This window comes from Pleurodeles waltl, chromosome 2_1 (assembly GCF_031143425.1).
Source record: "Pleurodeles waltl isolate 20211129_DDA chromosome 2_1, aPleWal1.hap1.20221129, whole genome shotgun sequence".
In the NCBI taxonomy this organism is placed as follows: domain Eukaryota; kingdom Metazoa; phylum Chordata; class Amphibia; order Caudata; family Salamandridae; genus Pleurodeles; species Pleurodeles waltl.
This window is the reverse complement of record NC_090438.1, coordinates 129,930,242-129,958,100: the sequence shown is the minus strand read 5'-3', so window position 1 is coordinate 129,958,100 and position 27,859 is coordinate 129,930,242. Positions and strand designations below refer to the sequence as shown.

The window sequence follows — 27,859 nt, the reverse complement described above, 5'->3', positions numbered from 1 at the left end:
CTTAGAGCTGGAAACAGGAGATTACTTCTCTAGGCTAGAGCACACTACACCGAATAATTACCAGGCACCAAAGAACAGCATAACAACTTAAATAATAAAAATACACAAAATAAAAGATTTGAAAAGAAATACAAAAAACAACAAAGCACATCATATAAAAATCCGAATGATTCACTTAATGGTAAGCGAACTAAAATAGCCAGGTTTTCAGCATCTTTGAAAAAGCATAACACAGACTGGCCTTCCATAACAAGAGGCAGTGTTGCAAAATCTAGCAGCAATTGCAACAAATCCCTTGCACTCTCTACCAACAAACTTGATGAATGAAGGTCAACCACTGGCTGTTGAAGTCTGGTATGGAAGTTGCATTTATTTTTATGCATAGGATATTTAAAGACAGCCCATGCAGACATTTATAAAAAACATTTCTGTAATGAACTGGCATCCAATGCAACAAGTGAACAGAGTATAATTTGCAAAGACCAGTAAGATGCCTTCAAAGTAATGCACTCCGAACAGTGGCAAATGGACCGTGCAGACTTAACACACAAGTAAATCAATCATCATCACAGAAGAGGTCTCATTCAGGTGTGAAACATCATCCAAAGCGAGAGTAGAAGAGTAGACTATGGGGTGATTACAAGGCCGCCATCGCTAAGTTACTCCATGAAGGTTGAACCATGTGACTTTGTGATCTTGCAACGAATACTGCTTATGGTTTGAGAAGTACTTTAGTATGTGAAGTACTGATGTTTTCTGGTTTGCTTTTTAAAACCCACAATGTCTGGTGGCTTGCAGGAGATTATTTTTGCCTGGTACCAGTATTTTCAACTAAGTAGTCTATATACAGTCAAGATGTTGCTGATGCTTACTGGAGCTGTGTATTACGGAGCTGAATATAGTACATAATAATTACATGCTCTAAAGTATATCATAAGATATTTTAATTTGTAATAAAGCATAAAAATTAATTGTTTTTAAGAGGATGAGCGAGTGACACATTTTATTAGAATTCAGTTGCGTGCAGGGGCTTCTTCCTCCATCCTTTCCAAATGAAGTGGTACTGTAACGTCCTATGACACACGCTTCCTCAGGTTCTGAAATGGTGAGGTTGCCAAGATAGACTAAGGCTATGTGACCTGGTACTTCTGACCTCAAGTGAATACAACTATTGGCATTTTATGAAAACATGAAACCGCCTGGATATTCACACTGTATGCCATTCAAGTGTTACTTTAGATTTTTTGATTTTCTAAACTGTGTCACCTGGTAAATATTTTTCTCTGTAAACCTATCTTGTTGTTATTGTGGAAAAGCGAGAATGGATATATTTATGGAATTTTATGATATGTTGAGCTTTACAACCAGTGAAGGCTAAATGATAGCTTGTGAATAGGATTCAATACTGTTAGACTGGTAGTAGGTCCCATGTCCAATGCGTGAGACCAAACTATCTATTTTACACTGGGCATTTTGTACAGTCAGAATAAAACTGAAACTAAGTGATAAATGTAGGAAAACATTTTGTAGTCAATCAAAATTTATAAAATATTCAGCATGTGTTCAATAATATGGTACTCTGACTTTAAAGTGAAGAAAAAAGAAAAGGGTATGTTTTTGTGGCATAACACATTTTGAAAGGCAAATATGTGTAAACAACCAAATCGTAGTGTACAGGAAAATACAACAGTGGCAGTAAAGAACTGCATGGCAAAAAACGCTCTTTGTGATTGTACTGCTTTCAGAATTACAAGAGACTTACAACAATGTGCAACAGAAATGTAAGCATAGAAGGTAATGCAAAGCAAAGGCAGCAGAAACCTATAGGAAATCAGGGACAAGGGGAAACAACTCCTTACTCCAAATCAATATAGGAAAAGATATTCAGAACGATATGCTGATTGTTGGCCTTACCAGAATAAGATCTACAAGCTCAACAGTCTTGAAATGTGACACTGGACCACACACCGTTCGGTTTATCCTTTGGCTACCCAATGTCCTTATCTCTTTTACTTTTCTAGATGTCTGAAATATAGTTAGTATGACCCACCCGCCGCCACACTACCAAACACTGTATGCAACTTTTCCCAATAATGGAAAAACCGATAGGCCCAGAGTGGGCCTTTAAAAGACCAAAGTGGTACTTGGCACTTCCTAGACTGATGAAGTGAGTAACTCCTTGAAGAAACAAGCTTTGCCACTCCATAGGCCTCACTCTGCAACAGTGGACACTCAGTAACTCAAGGACATAGTTACAAGATGTTCTAAGAAAAGAAGAGGTAGTATCACAGAGAAATATGTAACCGTGGACACCATATGATAGTCTCAATTCGTGGTCCTTTGCATCTTGTAAGATGAAGCCTCATGCTAATGTTAGGCATCATCTAACTTTGTATGAATACAAGTCATGAATATAATGCTCAAAGCTTCCTTAACTCTCACTTTACTCTCTCCCTGAAAAACAAAAACTTTTAGAAGAACTTTGCACAAATGAAGAAGGAAGGCCTAATCTTTTTTGCTGTTAACTTACTCTTATTCAAACCTACCTATGCACATTAGTGTGTATGGGGACTTACGTAGTGAGATGCTACCTCCACAGCACTGGAGCGCTGCACAAAGGTAGAGGAAAGAGGTAGGGCAGATATGCACTACTTTTGGTTGCTTGCAGGACAGTCAAATGACACAATCATTACAGTCTGAGGGTTTGTTTTTCCCATTCTCAAGGAAGGGGGTTGGTTGCATGCTACAGCTTAATCACTAGTTCTCTCTTGGACTCCCGAGGAATGATGTTGAGAAGGTGCTTTTACAGAATGTGGAAGGCAGGATGGAGGCTGATGAGCTGTACCAGAATAAGAAGAGAGATTCAGAAGGAAGAAGAGAAATAGAGATCTCAAAAACATCCTAAGCCATAGTCTGAGCTTGCTTTTCAGACACCAAGCTAAGATCTAATTCATTTGCATGTAGGAAAGCTCTGGATGAGATGCATTTCAGAGATCCCCCCCTCATCAATGACCATGCAACGGGCCCTACAACTCAGAGCTTAAGCTAGTGAGCCACATGCGCCGAAGAGCTAGCAGGGAGATAGATTACTCACGTAAAGCAGGATCCTGGGTGATAAACACTGACTACGATACTTAGGAACCTCTTTGTCCTAGTGGGAGCTCAAAGAATCATGTGCATTAAAGGACAATTTTGCCAAGTACGAACATCTAAAGATGATACTGCTCTTTATCAGTGCTCTTTAGTAGTGCATTATCAGCTAAATCAGACAAACGATATGGTTTAGGCAATAAAAAAGAGAAATAATTCCTTTCGAGGATAAAGCCAGGCTATTCAGGTAAGCCTTTTCTTTATTTTGTCAACAAAAATTATGGTTTGACTAAGTATGGCAGGAAATTAGCTACTGGCTTCCTTGCTTAAATTCAGACTGCATTTGGTAGGGATGCTTTCGCTGTGGCCCATCAGATTTTGTTCTCAAGTTAGGCTGGAGGGTCACAGGTATAGTATTGAGTCACCCCTGACACATTTGACAATTCGGCAAGAGAAAGCAAGGTATGCACTGAGGGGCACCACCTGCTAGGGGCTTCAGATAACCTGAATAGATCAAACCTGCTCCTGTTGCCGAGAGAGGGAGAAGTAGAAATTCACTTTGAATAGTGACAACGGCAGCCCCAGGCTTACAACGCCTGTGTGCGTATTAACTTCATCACAAATCACTGACTTTAAAAACACAACCTCACTATTTGTATAGCTGAATATCAGCAAAATGTCTACCATAAATTAATTGTTAAACAAAAATCCATTGCCGAATCCGAACGATTTCAACAACTTCTGTCCGATTTCCTTGCTGCCATGCCTACTATAAATTCGTGAAAAAATGGCCTTGGATCAACTGCGCATGTAGAAGACCGCAAAATGTTAGATCAATTCAAATCTGGATTCTACCCACCTGAAAGTACCAAAATGATTCTCAGATCAATCCTAACGATGTCAGAAGCACCGCGGATGTAGGTGGTTTGGGGGTACTGGTTTTATTCAACCTCTCAACAACACTTGATGCTACTGAGCCTACCATTCTGATATGAAGATTAAAGGAGTCACGGTTAAGAGGCGCTGCTCTTTCCTGGATACATTTATTTCTGGCCAACAGAAACCAAACTTTGGGGCTTCCCCCGTTCCGTTCGGAGCCCAGCAGGAACCCATGTGGTGTCCCTCCCAGATCCATGTTCATGCTTCTTTTTCATCCTGTAGAGGAGGCCCTAAAAATGTGCTACCTGTTGCAGGGAGCAAGTTCTACATGTAACCTGACAGCATCCAAATGATCTTTGGTCTCTCGCAACCTATTCAAAGTCAGCGTATGGCATCCCAACCCTTAAGCTTAGCTGACTGTTATTCACTAACTAGCTGGTTTATGGTTAAGAAAGTTTTAAAAGGTAATGCCTTGAAAACAGAGCTTCTACTTACCAAACAAATTCATCCATATGGCCAGAGTAATGGCCCTTCACCTCATCAAACACCTCATCAAACACGTATCCTTCAGCCACGCCTCTGCTCTACACTGGACCGACCACAGATGTGTCCACTTCACCTTCCGACGCGAAACTCGCCACCTCCGCACACAACCCATCCCACGTCGACAGTGGAACAAAATCCCCTAAGAACAGCTTCTCTCCACTCTCATCGACAACCAACCCACCTTCTACGCCGACCCCAACGACGCAGCCCTCAGCCTCACGAACTGGATCACCAACTGCGCAGACAACCTCGCTCCCCTCAGACGCCTTCCAAGACAGTCCAACACCAAAAAACCTCTCTGTTCTCTGACACCCTTAAGGAATCAAAGAAAACTTGTCGCACCCTCGAGAAAGCCTGGCGTAAGGACCACACCGCAGACAACATGACTGCCCTCAAGAACGTTACCCGCGAACACCATCACCTGATCCGCGCCGCCAAAAGGAATTTCTTCACAGATAGACTGGACAAAAACAGCCACAACAGCAGAGAACTCTTCAACATCGTAAAAGAGCTCTCCAACCCCAACGCCAACACGCCCTCACAAGACCTTTGCAACTCCCTTGCCACCTTTTTCCATCGTAAGATCACCGACCTACACGACAGCTTCAGACTCCAGACCCAGCCGACCACCACAGAACCCACAACCCCAGCCATCACCCTCAACGCCTGGACCCACAACAACACAGAAGAGACCAAAGCCACCATGAACTCCATCCACTCCGGTGCCCCCTCGGATCCCTGCCCACACTTCATCTTCAATAAAGCCGACGACATCATCCCCGCACCTCCAGACCATCATCAACACCTCGTTTTCGTCTGCTACCTTCCCCGAGACCTGGAAACACGCTGAAGTCAACGCCCTACTGAAGAAACCTACGGCTGACCCAAGCGACCTGAAGAACTTCCGCCCCATCTCGCTCCTCCCCTTCCCTGACAAAGTCATAGAGAAGACCGTCAACAAGCAGCTTACCAACTTCCTTGAAGACAACAACCTTCTCGACCCCTCTCAGTCCGGATTCCGAGCCAACCACAGCACAGAAACCACCCTCATCTCAGTCACAGACGACATCAGAACCCTGATGGACAACGGAGAAACAGTCGCCCCTCATCCTCCTCGACCTCTCGGCTGCCTTTGACACCATCTGTCACGCACCCTAATAACCCACCTCCGCTCCACTGGGATCCAAGGCCAGGCCCTGGACTGGATCGCCTCCTTCCTCTCCAATCGCTCCCAAAGAGTCTACCTCCCACCTTTTCGCTCAGACCCCACCAAGATCATTTGCGGCGTCCCACAAGGCTCCTCGCTCAGCCCGACACTCTTCAATGTCTACATGAGCCCCCTCGCCGACATCGTACGCAAACACAGCATCATCATCACCTCCTACGCCGACGACACTCAACTGATACTTTCCCTCACCAAGGACCCCACCAGCGCCAAGACCAACCTGCAAGATGGAATGAAAGACGTCGCAGATTGGATGAAACTCAGCCGTCTGAAACTGAACTCAGACAAAACAGAAGTCCTCATCCTCGGTAACACCCGACAGCCTGGGACGACTCCTGGTGGCCCACGGCCCTTGGCACCGCACCGACCCCCTCAGACCACGCACGAAACCTCGGCTTCATCTGGGACCCACTTCTCACCATGACCAAACGAGTCAACGCCCTATCATCCTCCTGCTTCCTCACCCTCCGCATGCTATGAAAGATCTTCTGTTGGATCCCCGCCGACACCAGAAAGACCGTGACCCACGCCCTCGTCACGAGCCGCCTGGACTACGGCAACACCCTATACGCAGGAACCACTGCTAAACTCCAGAAACGTCTGCAACGTATTCAAAACGCCTCCGCCCGCCTCATCCTCAACATACCCCGCAACAGCCACATCTCCGCACACCTGAGATACCTGCACTGGCTTCCTGTCAGCCAAAGGATCACCTTCCGTCTCCTCACCCACGCACACAAAGCCCTCCACAACAAGGGGCCAGAATACCTCAACCGTCGCCTCAGCTTCTACGCTTCCACCCGTCTTCTCCGCTCCACCAGCCTCGCTCTCGCCGCCGTCCCTCGCATCCGCCGCTCCACGGCGGGTGGGAGGACCTTCTCCTACCTGGCGGCCAAGACTTGGAACACCCTCCCCACCATCCTCAGGACCACCCAGGACCACTCCGCATTCCGGAGACTACTCAAGACCTGGCTCTTCGAGCAGCAGTAACCCCTTCCCCCTAGCACCTTGAGACCCGCACGGGTGAGTAGCGCGCTTTATAAATGTTAAGGATTTGATTTGATCTAGCCAAAGCTGTACCTAATCTCAGCATCTACATTGACACCAAGTTGTTCTTAGAAATGTAGGTTACTAAAGTCTCAGATACATGTTTTCTCTATGTGAAGACCTTAAAACGTATCCTCAATTCAGTGATCCTCTACTTCACAAATCAATAGTCAATGCCCCAACATCCCACCTAGACTATGTGGATGCTTCTTATTTAGTTGCACCAGAAAAAAAACTCTTTACGCATCAGTCAACAGCATAGTTGGTTTCTGGCCTCTCCCGCAGTGATCACATCTCACTGACTATGTGTACCTCGCAATGGCAGCTCTGTGTTTGCAACAGAATGCTCTTTAAGGCTAGGGTGATCACACATAGAGCTATCTATTCCAAAACTCCTGACGTCCAAGCAGCAAAGTTTAGAGGGCCTCAATCTGTGAGAGAATTAAACCTGCCCTAGCTTGCCTGTGAGAGAATTAAACCTGCCCTAGCTTGCCTTATTCCATGAGTACAGAACCCACCCTTCTGCCTTTGGTGAACAGGCCTTTTCAGTGACAGCAGCAAAAACATGAATTATTCTATCTTTTCGTTGACAATCCAAGCAGGACTGATTGCCAGCCCTGTCGGCCAATCCGTTTGTCTTCCAGGATCTATCACTTTTCAATTCCAATACAGTGCCAAGAAGCGTATGAGTATGTGTGATCTATAAATAATTATTAATATAAAGTAATATAAATGGATTGCCTGTAGAATATTGAAAGCTCTTATAAAACATAACATAACAGAATGCAACATATCTTTTTGCAAAGCACACATTCACTCTGAAGACATCTTGGCACTGAATAACAGATGTTTATTCTTAGCCACTTTAATGGTACTCGTTTTATCATCCTCAGCAGGATAAAAAGGTAAGTAGACCCACCGGGATTCAAACCTGTGGCTATGAGGTCAAACACAGATTTCAGCAGTGGATGCCTTAATCCACTGAGCAACTATACACAACAAGCACTGTCACCTCCAAAAGGTCTAGATTGCATTTTGAGTTATGACTAAAATATTAAAAGAGCCTGCTGTGGTGAAAAAAATAAAACAAAAAAATGCTTTCTGTATATAATGTAACTATCAAATAGAGAATTGAAAGTACAAGTCAATTTATTTTTGAGACGTAAATTAGTTTCCCATACATTGCAATGCCACCATTTCATCGGGAGGTAGCATGACACAACAATCATTTGCAATGCAATAGGTTTCGTATTTTCTTGAGTTAGAGCTATTCACATTGTAAATTCAGAACTGGACTTTTCTTGCCACATAAAATGGTCAACCCTGTCTCATAATTTTGTATTTTCCTGCTATGTTTTGGTGGTCACTCTCAGCTACTGACATTAGAAATTACAAGCCCTTGAGGAGAGACAAGATTACTGCACTACCTTATGTTGTGTAAACGTCTGAACAGAAATTGGAAATTAAGGCTGGAAACTTATTTTATTTTTATTTTAAGAGAATTAAAGGTCATGCAAGCATTCTTGTCTCGCAGAGCAGCCTGAGAAGATTAATGGCCCCAATAAAAGAGATGAGCAGTGCCCTGTGAGCGATGTCCTGAGTGCCGGCAGGGAGGGGCCCTGGAGAGAGAGGCTTGAGATGCGATGCGAGGTCAAGCAAGTTTCACATCATTACTTCTAGGTTTAGCTACATTCTACCAAAAAGGGCATATTGTGGCTTTACTGAGCAGAGAGCTAAACCACCAGGTGTTTCTTTTGTAAAATAAGCTTATTTTAGGAGCCAGAGGTAAACGAGGACAGCATTGGAATAAAGCCAAAACAAACGTAAGCGACGTGAGGAGATGGGAGGAACAGAATGCTGCAATAAAACACAGGCAGCTATCAGCCTAAAACACCCACAGTTAAAGGCGAGCACCAAAAAAATAACAAAAATAGTCCATCACAGCACCAAATAAAGAAACCAAAGTGGAATAATACAGTAGTTGATCACGGCTCTGAAACAGAAAACGGAGGGAGAAAAAGGTAGATCTGACCACTGGCGAGCAAGAATTTTTAAAGGACACTTCACCAACAAATGAAATCGCTTTAAGCCATAAAGTATACTGAAAGTATACACAAGTTAAACACTTACGCTCGACCTAAAAAACAGCAAGCAGCATGAGATGAAAGGGTAACACTCCTCCTATATGTATATTTTAAAGAACTTGTAACAACAGGCTCACAGACAGCTGCGCTGTCACGCCAGGCATAACAATGAAGAGAAACAGAGAATGAGGAGATCCACAACCCAGAACAGACCCCCTCTAACAACATACATGGCAGACTCTAAGCATAGATATTGCTCCCTCTGATCCCAAGAAAACAACAGCTACCAGAACTGTTTGTCTGGCAAGAAACTTTTATTAAATCAAATGAGATGAATGTGTCCAGAAGCGATGTCTTTAATGCAACAAAGCGGCAACGTTATTGCTGCTCAACCCTAACCATACATTAGGAAAATCGATATGACCAACTACCTTAAAAAGAAGAAGGAAAGGATGCACTGGCATGTGAAAAGTTAAGTTAAATTGTCATTATGAATTATTTAGTGATGTCACAATTGCCAGCTTCCATTAGTAACTGCCTTCCACTCTGGTGGGTAAGTAGGGGTGGGCGAGAGAGAGGCCTGGCTCAGGCTCAGTTCAAGGCCCTCTTAGACCCTCAAGCCCAAAACAAGCCCAGCTTTAATGTAGCTACTGCCTGCCAACCACGCTCCTCAATCAAGAGCCAAGAATGAAAAAAAACATAAACCTTTGCTATTAAAAAGGAGAGAAATGGGTAACCATCTAGTCTGTGGATTGCATAATGTGAAACTAGAAATCCTAGGACTAGTCCTGGCCCAAGCAAACATATTATTATTTTATAAACACTCCTTTTTCTTTGTTATCAATAAACACTCCTTTTTCTTCGTTATCACATATAAGAGCACCTTTCAATATGAAAGTAAGGGGTGTTTTCTGTACAAAAATGATCTGATATATCAAGGTGAGATGCTTCTGCATGTTAAATAAATGCATGTTTTTGTTTTCGGAGGATGTCATATTTTCACGTGATATGTGTTACATGATTTAGATGCAAACTACTTTCAAGGCCAGGCTTGTGCATGGGCTCTTAGAGCCAAGACAGACTCCTGGTTTGGCTGGGGCTCATATCTACCTGTTAGTGTGTTGGCTTGCCCACGTTAGCGATAACTGTGAGTTATCCTACATGTTGATTGAAAGTTGCCGAGGTGCCTTCCCTAAGGCCGCCTCAGATCAGACTGCACTTCCGAGATCAGCCAGCAGAGGGCGATGACGCCTCAGACAGCTTACACAATAAAGTTGCAACAGAACAGGTGGATGGGAGTTCGTCGTACAAGTGCTTCCTCTTAATAGGAAGGAAGTGAGAGAGAAGGAGGGTATAAACTGGAACTGGGTAACTGTAGGCAGAGGGGGAGCACAAGAAGAAGTGAGCAATTCGAGGAAGTAGGCGAATGGAGGGAGAGAGAGAAACTAAATGAAAGTAGGGAAAGACTAGAGAAGGGGGAAGGTAAGGGTAGAAGATAGAGGGGGGAAGAAAGAGGGAAGAGAAGGTGGAAGTAACCATCTGATTTCATAAACTACAGAAAATTCCCAGCGCTGAAATAAAAAGCCAGGAGGGGAGCAGTGAAGAGGAACGGAGAAATGGAGGTACTGGAACCGATGGAGGAAAAGAGGGTAGAAAAGTTTTGTATTTCAGCGTTTAGATAGCGCTTAGGACATCTATGTAGGGCGCTGAAGCGCTTGCCTACGTGGGTAGCATGCTACACCATGTATGGTGAGGGCTGGAAGTGCGTAGTCTTTGTTTTGCATCCTGGGTGGGAGGTGTGTCCATGTTGTGCGCGATGACCACCGAGGTACGGTTATCGTGTTATGGGACGCAGCGCTTGGCAGGGTCATGGATGAAGAAGTGAGAGAGACAGGGCCGTAGTTCATAAATTGCAGCTTGAAACAGCTCTGTAGGTCCCTTTGTGGTATTTATTATGTTATCGTCCACTTAGCAGGTAACTGCACTGGGGTGTCCATTCTGGGATGTTTTATTTCATGTTTATGGTCCTGAGCAGGATTATATGAAAATGAGAAATGGGATGGAGAGGAAAAATGCAAGGGGGAATGAGGAAGGGGTGGTGAACATGTACACAGTTTGTACATATGTACCAGATTCAGACACATCCAGCCAAGCAGCAGAGAGCCCCGCTCTTCCATCAGTGCACACCCTCACTTCACCATGGGGAGGTTTCCAAGATGGCTGCTGCAGCGGCAGCCTCCTGTCTACATCCTAACCGGGGCACACATTCAATGCACACAGCACAGAGCGGACAGACTGCAACCTGAGCGACTTATTTTAGAAATAAAAGCATTTCTCCTCTAAACTGGAGATATTTGCATCTGTGAAAAGATGTCAAGAACAAAGGAAAGATCAGCCCAATTTAGTTTGGATTTATTTTTTGAATTATTTTAATTTTTAGGTGCTTGTGCCAAAACGCCCAGACATAAGCACAGAATATTTAAATTGCAAAGAGACTTTCATTTTTAATTCAACAATAATTTTGTGGCAATCCGAACCTATGCAGGTGTGAGTAGCAGTTATATATAATTATTATTTATCTGACAATATCAACATTTCAATCAGGTATGTATGACAAAACCCTGTGTGAAGGTACACAGACCAATGTAGAATGGGATGGCTACAACAGTTTGGACAAAATAACATTTGTTACACCAATTAATTGTGCTTTTCATGTGACTGACATGGTGAAAACACAACATGAACTAAAATTAACTAACGCTACAAAATATAATTTGCTTGAGGGTCCTACAGGCATACAATATATATTTTTGGCAGGGAACGGCGGACCAACACTGGATGAAATTATAATATCTACATCAAGGTGAGACGCATTTACTTCTTCGTTTGAGTTTCAACTGGTGACTTTACATAGTGTTGGAGAGACCATATGTTCATAATCCCTGGTGGTAGGCAGTGTCAGCAGAGAGGGCTTAGAAGGTGAAACCATCACAAACTGGAGAAGTTAGAAGGTTGAGTTTGATATATTGTAGGTTCCGGGTTTCGGGTGTATCACGATGGGATGCAAGACAGCTAGGTTGGAGCCAGACCTGCTGCTTTGAAATCAAGTGTCAGGAACTTGTGTGAGGCCTGAATTTTGGTAGCGAGTCATTGGGCACAGCAGCATTATATATGGTGATTTGTTCCAGTGGCAAAGTCTATGACCTTGTCTGGTGACTAAAGGAGAGATTCATGACTAGAAGTTTGTTGGACCAGTCTAGTTGTTACAACAGTCTTCATCTTATGGTAAACCCAGGGCAGAAAACTATAAGGTATGGTGGTAAACTATAGGCAAGTGTGGACATGATTTCCCCAGGGCACTGCCATAACCGCCCAACAGTGATCATAGTGTGGGCAGATGTCATCCTGCTCGGCTGGCACTATAATACCTCATCTGTATAGAAGGGTATACCAAAATGCAAATAACCATTTTGGCATGAGCACGTACCGTCACCGTGAGATTTACACAGCAGAATATTGCACCCACCACCATCTTTATTTTGCAAGGAATTCGAGGACGGAGCTACCACTGAACTTTCTGCCTTGTATGCAATCTTATTATGGACACCAAGTGTGATGCCAATCATACACTGGAGTGCCAGGGGAAAGTGAGAAAGAGTTATATGGCTTCTGTAATGGACGTGGTTGAATATCTAACCAAGCTCTAGAAGCAGACATCATAGTTTCTACAAAAGACATATTCACAACAACAGAGTTTAAATACGGCTGCCAAGAAAAGCCAGGCCTTTACAGAAACAAGTGTCAGCCAACAGACGTACAAACGTACAACTAAGGCCCAAACTGCACAAAGGTTTTTAGGTCGAGCGTGCAAACGATTTGACCTGTTGTAAGTATTGTGGGCTTTTAACCACGCCCATCTCACCCATCACTTTCATTCGTTTGTGGGCTTGCCCTTCAAAAATCACTTGATGTCATTGATAAATACTTTACATTTGCCCCCCTTTGAGGCTGTATTTGTCACGCCTTGCAGACTGCCCGTGACATGGATTATTGCACGACTGCCAATATACTTAAGCATGGGTAAACTATTTTTTTCTTTTGTATCTTCCCTTCATGCTGACATGACGGCCATGGCGATCACAGCGGGAATAGGCACAACAGTGTGAACTTGATCGGCGGTATTGGAACGCTGGTCACATTGTTCACAGTTACCTTATCAGAGTAATTTCTTGTGGCTCTCCCCACAGCGGGAGAGCTGATACTCCAATATTCACTGCACTCAGGAAACTCGGCCCATAATATTCCAAGGCTACTTTTACACAACATTTTTTGCTCATAACTCAGCCTGTGGTGGTCCTGGGACAAGGTGACCACCTACAAAACATTCACCACAACGTACTCTTTCTGTCTAGATAATTTCTGGGTCCCCACACCAGGTTAGTGGGGACCCCAAAATAATAACCCCTCTCACCATTCAGTGTCTTTTTAAGTGCTCTCAAGGCTGTAACTTTTGTTTTATAGTCGGGCATAGCTTGTGTTTTAAGGGCTTCATTTGTAATACCATTGCTTAAGCCAGCTAACCCTGAAAATGTGTAATGCACTATGCTGTCTGGGGGGGGCGGGGGTAAGTATATGGCTACACTGCATTGTTTATTGCCATTTTATTTTTGTGTGGTTATGCCCTCTAGGGGCTAACTATAGAGTTACATGACCAAGTTTCTTACAAATGCTATTTTCATTGTGGTGTCCTCTACAGATTGTTCTAAGGATTACAGTCATATCAACATACTAAAATACTTGTGGCATGGAAACTTGCCCCATAATGCTTTGCAGGGCATTACTTTTAGAAAACATGTTTGCTCATAACTCAGCCTCTGATGGTCCTAAGACAATGGAACACCTTTAAAACATTTACCTCAATGTGCTCTTTCTGTCTACATCATCTCTGGGTCCCCACACTACAAAATAATAGCCCCTACCACCATTCAGTACCTTTTTAAGATCGTTCATGCCTGGAACTTTTGTTTTTACACCTAGGCGAAGTTATGTTTATATGGGCCTTGTTTGTAATATCATTTTAATAGTCCTGCTATCCTTGAAAATGTGTAATGCACTATGTTCTCTAGGAGCTACATATGTAGTTACACTGTATTACTTTCTCTCATGCTTTTTTCATGTTTTTATGCTGTCTAAGGGCCGACTGTATGGTTACATGACCATGTTTCTTCCAAATGCTATTTGTATTGTGGTGGTCTCTAGGGGCTGTTCTGATCATTGCAGTCAACATACTATAATATTCGTGGCACAAAAGCCCCCCCCCCCCCTATAATACTTTTACAAAACATTTTTTCTCATAACTCAGCCTGTGTTGGTCCTAGGACAATGGGACCACCTTCAAAACGCTCTTTCTGTCTACATCATCGATGGGTCCCCAAAATAACAATCCCTCCCACAATTCAGTGTCTTTTAAGCTTTCTCATGGCTAGAACGTTAGTTTTACTGCTGGGAGAAGTTTTGTTTTAAAGGCCATGTTTGTATTATCATTGCAGAAGGCCATAAAATGCCCTCTAGGGACTAAGTATATGGTTACTCTGCATTACTTTCTCCTGTTTTTTTGTGGGGTTATGCCCTCTAGGGGCTAACAATATGGTTACTTGACCATGTTTCTTACAAATTATATTTTTGCTATGGTGCCTTCTAGGGGCTGTTTTGAACATTACAATCTAATGCCAAAAGTTTATTTGATACAGGTTTGTATGATAATTGTATATGTTTTAATAATCTCTCTTTATTACAATTATGGCTACGATCCAGGCCAACTTAACATCCTTATTACATTATGACTGTTTGAACACTCTTGATATGTTTGGGTGACCCTTCTAGTTTATTTCTCCTCTATGGCTGACTTGTGTCTTTTTTTGGAGGATTGTGTTAGCCAATCAGCATCTCTGATGGTGGGGTGGTGACAGTGGTATTCTAGTGGAATTAGCATGGCAGATTTAAATTTGGATGCTAAATGGCAACATTTTAATTTTTTGCTGCAGTAGAGGAAGAAGTTAAAATGGAACTGCTTTATTTATATGCAGGAACTCTGTAATTATATGGCAGGAAAAGATGAAATTATGAGGCAGGGTTGACCAATTTCTGTGGCAAGAAAAGACCAGTTATGAATTTATAATGCAGATAGCTCTAACTCAAGCAAATGCGAGACCTATTGCATTGCAAATGCTTGTTTTCAGGAGTAGTTGTGATTTATTCCTGGAAACTGAACTGTAAGACACTACAAAGGGTCTGATTTAGAGATGACAGGTATTGGAAGATACTGTTTTCCAGCAGGAAATTCTAACACTGAAGCCAAATCTGTTGGTGAAGTTTTTACCACCTCTGGAGGAGAAAACCTCTCCAGGCATTTAGCACTTTCTACAGGTAATGGGATGATGTTCTGATACCTCATGTGTTAAAATCTGCCTCCAAGTCGAAAATCTCAAATAACTGGGAAGCGTTTACATCTCAAAAGTACACCGAATCACTGCACAGTAAATTATTTATCCCCTAGATGCACCGCATACTCTAAGCAATTGGTTTTCTTTTGTTGTGTACAATGCAGCAAACTTTTCATCAATGTTTTAGTCGGAACTCAATATGCAATTCAGACCTATTAGCTTTGGCAATGCTTGTTCTTTATATTTCTGAAGAATCCTAGGTGATGGGCATCACTTAAAAATAAATAAATAAAGCCCATTGTCTAAGAGAGTGGATGGGTGTAAGGAAATGCCTCCTTGGCATGGTTGCCCCCTGACTTTTTGCCTTTGCTGATGCTATGTTTACAATTGAAAGTGTGCTGAGGCCTGCTAACCAGGCCCCAGCACCAGTGTTCTTTCCCTAACCTGTACTTTTGTATCCACAATTGGCAGACCCTGGCATCCAGATAAGTCCCTTGTAACTGGTACTTCTAGTACCAAGGGCCCTGATGCCAAGGAAGGTCTCTAAGGGCTGCAGCATGTCTTATGCCACCCTGGAGACCTCTCACTCAGCACAGACACACTGCTTGCCAGCTTGTGTGTGCTAGTGAGAACAAAACGAGTAAGTCGACATGGCACTCCCCTCAGGGTGCCATGCCAGCCTCTCACTGCCTATGCAAGTATAGGTCAGTCACCCCTCTAGCAGGCCTTACAGCCCTAAGGCAGGGTGCACTATACCATAGGTGAGGGTACCAGTGCATGAGCATGGTACCCCTACAGTGTCTAAACAAAACCTTAGACATTGTAAGTGCAGGGTAGCCATAAGAGTATATGGTCTGGGAGTTTGTCAAACACGAACTCCACAGCACCATAATGGCTACACTGAAAACTGGGAAGTTTGGTATCAAACTTCTCAGCACAATAAATGCACACTGATGCCAGTGTACATTTTATTACAAAATACACCCCAGAGGGCACCTTAGAGGTGCCCCCTGAAACTTAACCGACTGTCTGTGTAGGCTGACTAGTTCCAGCAGCCTGCCACACTAGAGACATGTGGCTGGCCCCATGGGGAGAGTGCCTTTGTCACTCTGAGGCCAGTAACAAAGCCTGCACTGGGTGGAGATGCTAACACCTCCCCCAGGCAGGAGCTGTGACACCTGGCGGTGAGCCTCAAAGGCTCATCCCTTTGTCACAGCCCAGCAGGGCACTCCAGCTTAGTGGAGTTGCCCGCCCCCTCCGGCCACGGCCCCCACTTTTGGCGGCAAGGCTGGAGGGAACAAAGAAAGCAACAAGGAGGAGTCACTGGCCAGTCAGGACAGCCCCTAAGGTGTCCTGAGCTGAGGTGACTCTAACTTTTAGAAATCCTCCATCTTGCAGATGGAGGATTCCCCCAATAGGGTTAGGATTGTGACCCCCTCCCCTTGGGAGGAGGCACAAAGAGGGTGTACCCACCCTCAGGGCTAGTAGCCATTGGCTACTAACCCCCCAGACCTAAACACGCCCTTAAATTTAGTATTTAAGGGCTACCCTGAACCCTAGAAAATTAGATTCCTGCAAACTACAAGAAGAAGGACTGCCTAGCTGAAAACCCCTGCAGAGGAAGACCAGAAGACGACAACTGCCTTGGCCCCAGAAACTCATCGGCCTGTCTCCTGCCTTCCAAAGAACTCTGCTCCAGCGACGCCTTCCAAGGGACCAGCGACCTCTGAATCCTCTGAGGACTGCCCTGCTTCGAAAAAGACAAGAAACTCCCGAGGACAGCGGACCTGCTCCAAAAAGACTGTAACTTTGTTTCGAGGAGCAGCTTTAAAGACCCTGCAATCTCCCCGCAAGAAGCGTGAGACTTGCAACACTGCACCCGGCGACCCCGACTCGGCTGGTGGAGAACCAACACCTCAGGGAGGACCCCCGGACTACTCTCCGACTGTGAGTACCAAAACCTGTCCCCCCTGAGCCCCCACAGCGCCGCCTGCAGAGGGAATCCCGAGGCTTCCCCTGACCGCGACTCTCTGAAACCTAAGTCCCGACGCCTGGAAAGGACCCTTCACCCGCAGCCCCCAGGACCTGAAGGACCGGACTTTCACTGGAGAAGTGACCCCCAGGAGTCCCTCTCCCTTGCCCAAGTGGAGGTTTCCCCGAGGAAGCCCCCCCTTTGCCTGCCTGCAGCGCTGAAGAGATCCGTTGATCTCTCATAGACTAACATTGCGAACCCGACGCTTGTTTCTACACTGCACCCGGCCGCCCCCGCGCTGCTGAGGGTGAAATTTCTGTGTGGGCTTGTGTCCCCCCCGGTGCCCTACAAAACCCCCCTGGTCTGCCCTCCAAAGACGTGGGTACTTACCTGCAAGCAGACCGGAACCGGGGCACCCCCTTCTCTCCATTCTAGCCTATGCGTTTTGGGCACCACTTTGAACTCTGCACCTGACCGGCCCTGAGCTGCTGGTGTGGTAACTTTGGGGTTGCTCTGAACCCCCAACGGTGGGCTACCTTGGACCAAGAACTGAACCCTGTAAGTGTCTTACTTACCTGGTAAAACTAACAAAAACTTACCTCCCCCAGGAACTGTGAAAATTGCACTGTGTCCACTTTTGAAATAGCTATTTGTGAATAACTTGAAAAGTATACATGCAATTGAAATGATTCAAAGTTCCTAATGTACTTACCTGCAATACCTTTCAAACAAGATATTACATGTTAAATTTGAACCTGTGGTTCTTAAAATAAACTAAGAAAAGATATTTTTCTATAACAAAACCTATTGGCTGGATTTGTCTCTGAGTGTGTGTACCTCATTTATTGTCTATGTGTATGTACAACAAATGCTTAACACTACTCCTTGGATAAGCCTACTGCTCGACCACACTACCACAAAATAGAGCATTAGTATTATCTATTTTTACCACTATTTTACCTCTAAGGGGAACCCTTGGACTCTGTGCATGCTATTCCTTACTTTGAAATAGCACATACAGAGCCAACTTCCTACATTGGTGGATCAGCGGTGGGGTACAAGACTTTGCATTTGCTGGACTACTCAGCCAATACCTGATCACACGACAAATTCCAAAATTGTCATTAGAAATTGATTTTTGCAATTTGAAAAGTTTTCTAAATTCTTAAAAGACCTGCTAGGGCCTTGTGTTAGATCCTGTTTAGCATTTCTTTTAGAGTTTAAAAGTTTGTAAAAGTTTGAATTAGATTCTAGAACCAGTTGTAGATTCTTAAAAAGTATTCCAACTTTTAGAAGCAAAATGTCTAGCACAGATGTGACTGTGGTGGAACTCGACACCACACCTTACCTCCATCTTAAGATGAGGGAGCTAAGGTCACTCTGTAAAATAAAGAAAATAACAATGGGCCCCAAACCTACCAAAATACAGCTCCAGGAGCTGTTGGCAGAGTTTGAAAAGGCCAACCCCTCTGAGGGTGGCAACTCAGAGGAAGAGGATAGTGACTTGGAGGAAAATTCCCCCCTACCAGTCCTATCTAGGGAGAACAGGGTCTCTCAAACCCTGACTCCAAAAATAATAGTCAGAGATGCTGGTTCCCTCACAGGAGAGACCAACACCTCTGAAATCACTGAGGATAACTCCAGTGAAGAGGACATCCAGTTAGCCAGGATGGCCAAAAGATTGGCTTTGGAAAGACAGATCCTAGCCATAGAGAGGGAAAGACAAGAGATGGGCCTAGGACCCATCAATGGTGGCAGCAACATAAATAGGGTCAGAGATTCTCCTGACATGTTGAAAATCCCTAAAGGGATTGTAACTAAATATGAAGATGGTGATGACATCACCAAATGGTTCACAGCTTTTGAGAGGGCTTGTGTAACCAGAAAAGTGAACAGATCTCACTGGGGTGCTCTCCTTTGGGAAATGTTCACAGGAAAGTGTAGGGATAGACTCCTCACACTCTCTGGACAAGATGCAGAATCTTATGACCTCATGAAGGGTACCCTGATTGAGGGCTTTGGATTCTCCACTGAGGAGTATAGGATTAGATTCAGGGGGGCTCAAAAATCCTCAAGCCAGACCTGGGTTGACTTTGTAGACTACTCAGTAAAAACACTAGATGGTTGGATTCAAGGCAGTGGTGTAAGTAATTATGATGGGCTATACAATTTATTTGTGAAGGAACACCTGTTAAGTAATTGTTTCAATGATAAACTGCATCAGCATCTGGTAGACCTAGGACCAATTTCTCCCCAAGAATTGGGAAAGAAGGCGGACCATTGGGTCAAGACTAGGGTGTCCAAAACTTCCACAGGGGGTGACCAAAAGAAAGGGGTCACAAAACCTCCCCAGGGGAAAGGTGGTGAGACAGCCAAAAATAAAAATAGTCAAGAGTCTTCTAAAGGCCCCCAAAAACCTGCACAGGAGGGTGGGCCCAGAGCCTCTTCACAAAACAATCCTGGGTACAAGGGTAAAAACTTTGATCCCAAAAAGGCCTGGTGTCGAAACTGTAGTCAGTCTGGACACCAAACTGGAGACAAGGCCTGTCCCAAGAAAGGTTCCACTCCAAACCCCAATCCAGGTAACACTGGAATGGCTAGTCTCCAAGTGGGATCAACAGTGTGCCCAGAGCAAATCAGGGTCCACACTGAAGCTACTCTAGTCTCTGAGGGTGGGGTGGATTTAGCCACACTAGCTGCCTGGCCTCCTAACATGCAAAAATACAGGCAGCAGCTCTTTATTAATGGGACAAGTGTAGAGGGCCTGAGGGATACAGGTGCCAGTGTCACCATGGTGACAGAGAAACTGGTTTCCCCTGGCCAATACCTGACTGGAAAAACTTATACAGTCACCAATGCTGACAATCAAACTAAAGCACATCCCATGGCAATGGTAACTTTAGAATGGGGAGGGGTCAATGGCCTGAAACAGGTGGTGGTCTCCTCAAACATCCCAGTAGACTGTCTGCTTGGAAATGACCTGGAGTCCTCAGCATGGGCTGAGGTAGAACTAAAAACCCATGCAGCCATGCTGGGTATCCCTGAACTGGTGTGTGTAAAAACGAGAGCACAATGCAAGGCACAGGGTGAAAAAGTAGAGCTGGAGTCTGGAAAAATGGCCCAGCCTACCAAGAGAAAAGGAAAGTCAGTTGGGAAACCAACTGCAACACAGTCAGAAAAAGAGAACCTCTCTTCTCAGGAAGAAGTTCTGCCCTCTGAGGGAACTGAGCCTTTGGAGCTTGAACCTTATCAGGTTGAGCTCTTAGGCCCAGGGGGACCCTCAAGGGAGGAGCTGTGTAAGGGACAAGAAACCTGTCCCTCTCTTGAAGGCCTTAGGCAGCAAGCTGCTGAAGAGTCCAAGGGCAAGAAAAATGGAACACATAGGGTCTATTGGGAAGATGGACTCCTGTACACTGAGGCCAGAGACCCCAAACCTGGTGCCACTAGGAGAGTGGTAGTGCCTCAGTCGTTCAGAGAGTTTATTCTGACCTTAGCCCATGATATTCCCCTTGCTGGGCATTTGGGACAAACCAAGACGTGGGAGAGGTTAGTCAACCACTTCTACTGGCCCAATATGTCCCAGAAGGTTAAGGAGTTTTGCCTCTCCTGCCCCACCTGTCAATCCAGTGGTAAGACAGGTAGGCACCCAAAGGCCCCCCTCATTCCACTTCCAGTGGTGGGGGTCCCCTTTGAAAGAGTGGGTGTGGACATAGTTGGTCCACTGGAACCTCCCACAGCCTCAGGAAATATGTATATCCTAGTAGTAGTGGATCATGCTACTAGGTATCCTGAAGCTATTCCCCTTAGGTCGACTACTGCCCCTGCAGTAGCCAAGGCCCTCATTGGTATCTTTACCAGAGTGGGTTTCCCTAAAGAGGTGGTGTCTGACAGAGGTACCAACTTCATGTCAGCATACCTAAAACACATGTGGAATGAGTGTGGAGTGACTTACAAATTCACTACACCATACCATCCACAAACTAATGGCTTAGTTGAGAGATTCAACAAGACATTAAAAGGCATGATCATGGGGCTCCCAGAAAAACTCAAAAGGAGATGGGATGTCCTCTTGCCATGTCTGCTTTTTGCTTACAGAGAGGTGCCACAGAAGGGAGTAGGATTCTCACCCTTTGAACTTCTGTTTGGTCACCCTGTAAGGGGACCACTTGCTCTTGTTAAAGAAGGCTGGGAGAGACCTCTTCATGAGCCTAAACAAGACATAGTGGACTATGTACTTGGCCTTCGCTCTAGAATGGCAGAGTACATGGAAAAGGCAACCAAAAACCTTGAGGCCAGCCAACAGCTCCAGAAGTTTTGGTATGACCAAAAGGCTGCACTGGTTGAGTTCCAACCAGGGCAGAAAGTCTGGGTTCTGGAGCCTGTGGCTCCCAGGGCACTCCAGGACAAATGGACTGGCCCTTACCCAGTGCTAGAAAGGAAGAGTCAGGTCACCTACCTGGTGGACCTGGGCACAAGCAGGAGCCCCAAGAGGGTGATCCATGTGAACCGCCTTAAGCTCTTCCACGACAGGGCTGATGTAAATCTGTTGATGGTAACAGATGAGGATCAGGAGGCAGAGAGTGAACCTCTCCCTGATCTTCTATCATCAGACCCAAAAGATGGCTCAGTAGATGGAGTGATCTACTCAGACACCCTCTCTGGCCAACAGCAAGCTGATTGTAGGAGAGTCCTACAACAGTTTCCTGAACTCTTCTCCTTAACCCCTGGTCAGACACACCTGTGTACCCATGATGTGGACACAGGAGACAGCATGCCTGTCAAAAACAAAATCTTTAGACAGTCTGACCATGTTAAGGAAAGCATCAAGGTGGAAGTCCACAAGATGCTGGAATTGGGAGTAATTGAGCGCTCTGACAGCCCCTGGGCTAGCCAAGTGGTCTTAGTCCCCAAACCTCACACCAAAGATGGAAAGAAAGAGATGAGGTTTTGTGTGGACTACAGAGGGCTCAATTCTGTCACCAAGACAGATGCTCATCCAATTCCTAGAGCTGATGAGCTCATAGATAAATTAGGTGCTGCCAAATTCCTAAGTACCTTTGACTTGACAGCAGGGTACTGGCAAATAAAAATGGCACCTGGAGCAAAAGAGAAAACAGCATTCTCCACACCTGATGGGCATTATCAGTTTACTGTTATGCCCTTTGGTTTAAAGAATGCCCCTGCCACCTTCCAAAGGTTGGTGAATCAAGTCCTTGCTGGCTTGGAGTCCTTTAGCACAGCTTATCTTGATGATATTGCTGTCTTTAGCTCCACCTGGCAGGATCACCTGGTCCACCTGAAGAAGGTCTTGAAGGCTCTGCAATCTGCAGGCCTCTCTATCAAGGCATCCAAATGCCAGATAGGGCAGGGAACTGTGGTTTACTTGGGACACCTTGTAGGTGGAGGCCAAGTTCAGCCACCCCAACCCAAGATCCAGACTATTCTGGACTGGGTAGCTCCAAAAACCCAGACTCAAGTCAGGGCATTCCTTGGCTTGACTGGGTATTACAGGAGGTTTGTGAAGGGATATGGATCCATTGTGACAGCCCTCACTGAACTCACCTCCAAGAAAATGCCCAAGAAAGTGAACTGGACTGTGGAATGCCAACAGGCCTTTGACACCCTGAAACAAGCAATGTGCTCAGCACCAGTTCTAAAAGCTCCAGATTATTCTAAGCAGTTCATTGTGCAGACAGATGCCTCTGAACATGGGATAGGGGCAGTTTTGTCCCAAACAAATGATGATGGCCTTGACCAGCCTGTTGCTTTCATTAGCAGGAGGTTACTCCCCAGGGAGCAGCGTTGGAGTGCCATTAAGAGGGAGGCCTTTGCTGTGGTTTGGTCCCTGAAGAAGCTGAGACCATACCTCTTTGGGACTCACTTCCTAGTTCAAACTGACCACAGACCTCTCAAATGGCTGATGCAAATGAAAGGTGAAAATCCTAAACTGTTGAGGTGGTCCATCTCCCTACAGGGAATGGACTTTATAGTGGAACACAGACCTGGGACTGCCCATGCCAATGCAGATGGCCTTTCCAGGTTCTTCCACTTAGAAAATGAAGACTCTCTTGGGAAAGGTTAGTCTCATCCTCTTTCGTTTGGGGGGGGGGTTGTGTAAGGAAATGCCTCCTTGGCATGGTTGCCCCCTGACTTTTTGCCTTTGCTGATGCTATGTTTACAATTGAAAGTGTGCTGAGGCCTGCTAACCAGGCCCCAGCACCAGTGTTCTTTCCCTAACCTGTACTTTTGTATCCACAATTGGCAGACCCTGGCATCCAGATAAGTCCCTTGTAACTGGTACTTCTAGTACCAAGGGCCCTGATGCCAAGGAAGGTCTCTAAGGGCTGCAGCATGTCTTATGCCACCCTGGAGACCTCTCACCCAGCTTGTGTGTGCTAGTGAGAACAAAACGAGTAAGTCGACATGGCACTCCCCTCAGGGTGCCATGCCAGCCTCTCACTGCCTATGCAAGTATAGGTCAGTCACCCCTCTAGCAGGCCTTACAGCCCTAAGGCAGGGTGCACTATACCATAGGTGAGGGTACCAGTGCATGAGCATGGTACCCCTACAGTGTCTAAACAAAACCTTAGACATTGTAAGTGCAGGGTAGCCATAAGAGTATATGGTCTGGGAGTTTGTCAAACACGAACTCCACAGCACCATAATGGCTACACTGAAAACTGGGAAGTTTGGTATCAAACTTCTCAGCACAATAAATGCACACTGATGCCAGTGTACATTTTATTACAAAATACACCCCAGAGGGCACCTTAGAGGTGCCCCCTGAAACTTAACCGACTGTCTGTGTAGGCTGACTAGTTCCAGCAGCCTGCCACACTAGAGACATGTGGCTGGCCCCATGGGGAGAGTGCCTTTGTCACTCTGAGGCCAGTAACAAAGCCTGCACTGGGTGGAGATGCTAACACCTCCCCCAGGCAGGAGCTGTGACACCTGGCGGTGAGCCTCAAAGGCTCATCCCTTTGTCACAGCCCAGCAGGGCACTCCAGCTTAGTGGAGTTGCCCGCCCCCTCCGGCCACGGCCCCCACTTTTGGCGGCAAGGCTGGAGGGAACAAAGAAAGCAACAAGGAGGAGTCACTGGCCAGTCAGGACAGCCCCTAAGGTGTCCTGAGCTGAGGTGACTCTGACTTTTAGAAATCCTCCATCTTGCAGATGGAGGATTCCCCCAATAGGGTTAGGATTGTGACCCCCTCCCCTTGGGAGGAGGCACAAAGAGGGTGTACCCACCCTCAGGGCTAGTAGCCATTGGCTACTAACCCCCCAGACCTAAACACGCCCTTAAATTTAGTATTTAAGGGCTACCCTGAACCCTAGAAAATTAGATTCCTGCAAACTACAAGAAGAAGGACTGCCTAGCTGAAAACCCCTGCAGAGGAAGACCAGAAGACGACAACTGCCTTGGCCCCAGAAACTCACCGGCCTGTCTCCTGCCTTCCAAAGAACTCTGCTCCAGCGACGCCTTCCAAGGGACCAGCGACCTCTGAATCCTCTGAGGACTGCCCTGCTTCGAAAAAGACAAGAAACTCCCGAGGACAGCGGACCTGCTCCAAAAAGACTGCAACTTTGTTTCGAGGAGCAGCTTTAAAGACCCTGCAATCTCCCCGCAAGAAGCGTGAGACTTGCAACACTGCACCCGGCGACCCCGACTCGGCTGGTGGAGAACCAACACCTCAGGGAGGACCCCCGGACTACTCTCCGACTGTGAGTACCAAAACCTGTCCCCCCTGAGCCCCCACAGCGCCGCCTGCAGAGGGAATCCCGAGGCTTCCCCTGACCGCGACTCTCTGAAACCTAAGTCCCGACGCCTGGAAAGGACCCTGCACCCGCAGCCCCCAGGACCTGAAGGACCGGACTTTCACTGGAGAAGTGACCCCCAGGAGTCCCTCTCCCTTGCCCAAGTGGAGGTTTCCCCGAGGAAGCCCCCCCTTTGCCTGCCTGCAGCGCTGAAGAGATCCGTTGATCTCTCATAGACTAACATTGCGAACCCAACGCTTGTTTCTACACTGCACCCGGCCGCCCCCGCGCTGCTGAGGGTGAAATTTCTGTGTGGGCTTGTGTCCCCCCCGGTGCCCTACAAAACCCCCCTGGTCTGCCCTCCGAAGACGCGGGTACTTACCTGCAAGCAGACCGGAACCGGGGCACTCCCTTCTCTCCATTCTAGCCTATGCGTTTTGGGCACCACTTTGAACTCTGCACCTGACCGGCCCTGAGCTGCTGGTGTGGTAACTTTGGGGTTGCTCTGAACCCCCAACGGTGGGCTACCTTGGACCAAGAACTGAACCCTGTAAGTGTCTTACTTACCTGGTAAAACTAACAAAAACTTACCTCCCCCAGGAACTGTGAAAATTGCACTGTGTCCACTTTTGAAATAGCTATTTGTGAATAACTTGAAAAGTATACATGCAATTGAAATGATTCAAAGTTCCTAATGTACTTACCTGCAATACCTTTCAAACAAGATATTACATGTTAAATTTGAACCTGTGGTTCTTAAAATAAACTAAGAAAATATATTTTTCTATAACAAAACCTATTGGCTGGATTTGTCTCTGAGTGTGTGTACCTCATTTATTGTCTATGTGTATGTACAACAAATGCTTAACACTACTCCTTGGATAAGCCTACTGCTCGACCACACTACCACAAAATAGAGCATTAGTATTATCTATTTTTACCACTATTTTACCTCTAAGGGGAACCCTTGGACTCTGTGCATGCTATTCCTTACTTTGAAATAGCACATACAGAGCCAACTTCCTACAATGGGAGACAGTTTTAACTCCCATTCCTTTCTCCACAGTGTTCACTCTTCCCCGTCTTCCTAGAAGCTCACCCCTCGCCCAGTGGCATGGCTAGTATTACTGCCTAGTGTAGCTGACACGAGGGCGGTGGGCCAAGGGACACACAGCACCCAACTTATGGATACCTTTTATCATTCAAACTGATGAGGCTGTTCTCTCCACCTACACATTTTAGCACAAATAACACATTCATGTATTCTTTGCTAAAACGCTTTTTAAAAATAAATTCAAACAGTGGGCGTGGTGTTAATGTTATACTTTTTAAAGTCTCCCTACAACTGAAATAATCTAGTAAAATCCACTTCACAGACAATCTGAAGAAACAGGCATATGTCCTGCTGAACCCAAACTCACTGATGTGTGGGCTGCCACATCTCCACCCAGAACACAATCATCTGAGGTGTGGGCTATCCACAGAGATGCTGATTCCTTTCGACCAATCAGAATGGTTCGAATATCAGCACCTATTCTGACTGGTTGAAAAGGTGGATTATTGTCTATCTGAATGGCCGTCCTTTCAACGTACCAGTACAGGGCTATGTGTTGTGCCCACGCTGACTGGCTAATGGTAGCCAATCAGAACAGCCCTTACAAAAAGGAAACACACTGCACTTAACTCGCGTTTGGGCTGGTCTGAGGACCAGTGCCAAATTCCTGCCTGCAGTTCATTTATTGTAATTGTAATAGTATTTATATAGCGCTTACTACCCCTGACGAGGCGTTGAAGCACTTTTCGACGAATAGCACGCTACTCCGGAACCCAACAAGAATTAGTGGTGGATTATCATAGGGAAATATGAATACAGTTTTAGTATTATTATGAGTTAATTTGAGCCGTGGATATGAGAGTTTGTTAGTGGGATTGAGTGGAGTGTTGGAGGAGGAAAGAATCCAGAAGTGTTAATTGGGAGCTTATGGTAATAGGATTTAGGCTTGGGATGAGTAAAGGGGGGGACAGAGGAGGGAAGAGTCTGTTGAAAGGGTTAGGGAGATCATAGTAGCAGGGTAGATAAATGAGGGGAAATATAGTAGGGTTGTTTGGCAGATCATGGTAGTAAAGTGAGGTTTGGGTAAGTTAGATGTGGAAGCGGAGGGAAGAGCTTAGGCAGAGTTATTTAGGAGATGAAAGTAGCAGAATGGATTTAGGATGAGTCAGAGTGGGAATGGAGGATAGATTGATAGAGACATGACATATGGTGATGCGTAGATAAGTGTGATACAGGCAGTTATAGGCAGAAGCAAATCTCCCAAAAATCTGTGGTTTGCAATCAACATACAGTTCTGCGCACCTCAGACAAAAAAAAACATAAAAGAAAGAAAAAAAAACGCCCAGCCGTTGTAAGAATATCTTATCTGGCCCATAAGATGTGGAATGCAGTACCTACCAGCCTGAGGATAGTGCCTAATCTTCCATTCCTGTGCTGTAGCAAAATATTCCTGCATGATATACAGATGTCATGGATTTACCACATTCTAACACAAAGGAGGACACATGATGCACTTGAGGAATATGATATGTTCTTAAACTAATAAGTGTGTAAAACTGACAATTGTGGTATTTTTAGGTCGAGCACACAAGCCTCTGACCTGCTGTGATCTATCCGTGGGCTTTTAACCATGCCCACTGCACGCCCATCACTATCACACGTTCCTGGGCTTGCCTTTCAAAAATCCTTTGATGACATTGGTCAATACTTTACGTTTGTTACCCCTTAGCCACAGACCCTGTTACATGGATAATTGCACGTTTGCC

At 45.5% G+C, this 27,859-nt stretch overlaps 1 protein-coding gene across 2 annotated transcripts in view; it reads right to left on the bottom strand.

Moving 5' to 3' along the window:
• The window catches only part of COL4A6 (collagen type IV alpha 6 chain), an 823,409-nt gene that overhangs the window by 492,450 nt on the left and 303,100 nt on the right, over window positions 1–27,859 (bottom strand). The gene's annotated exons all lie outside the window — the stretch shown is intronic.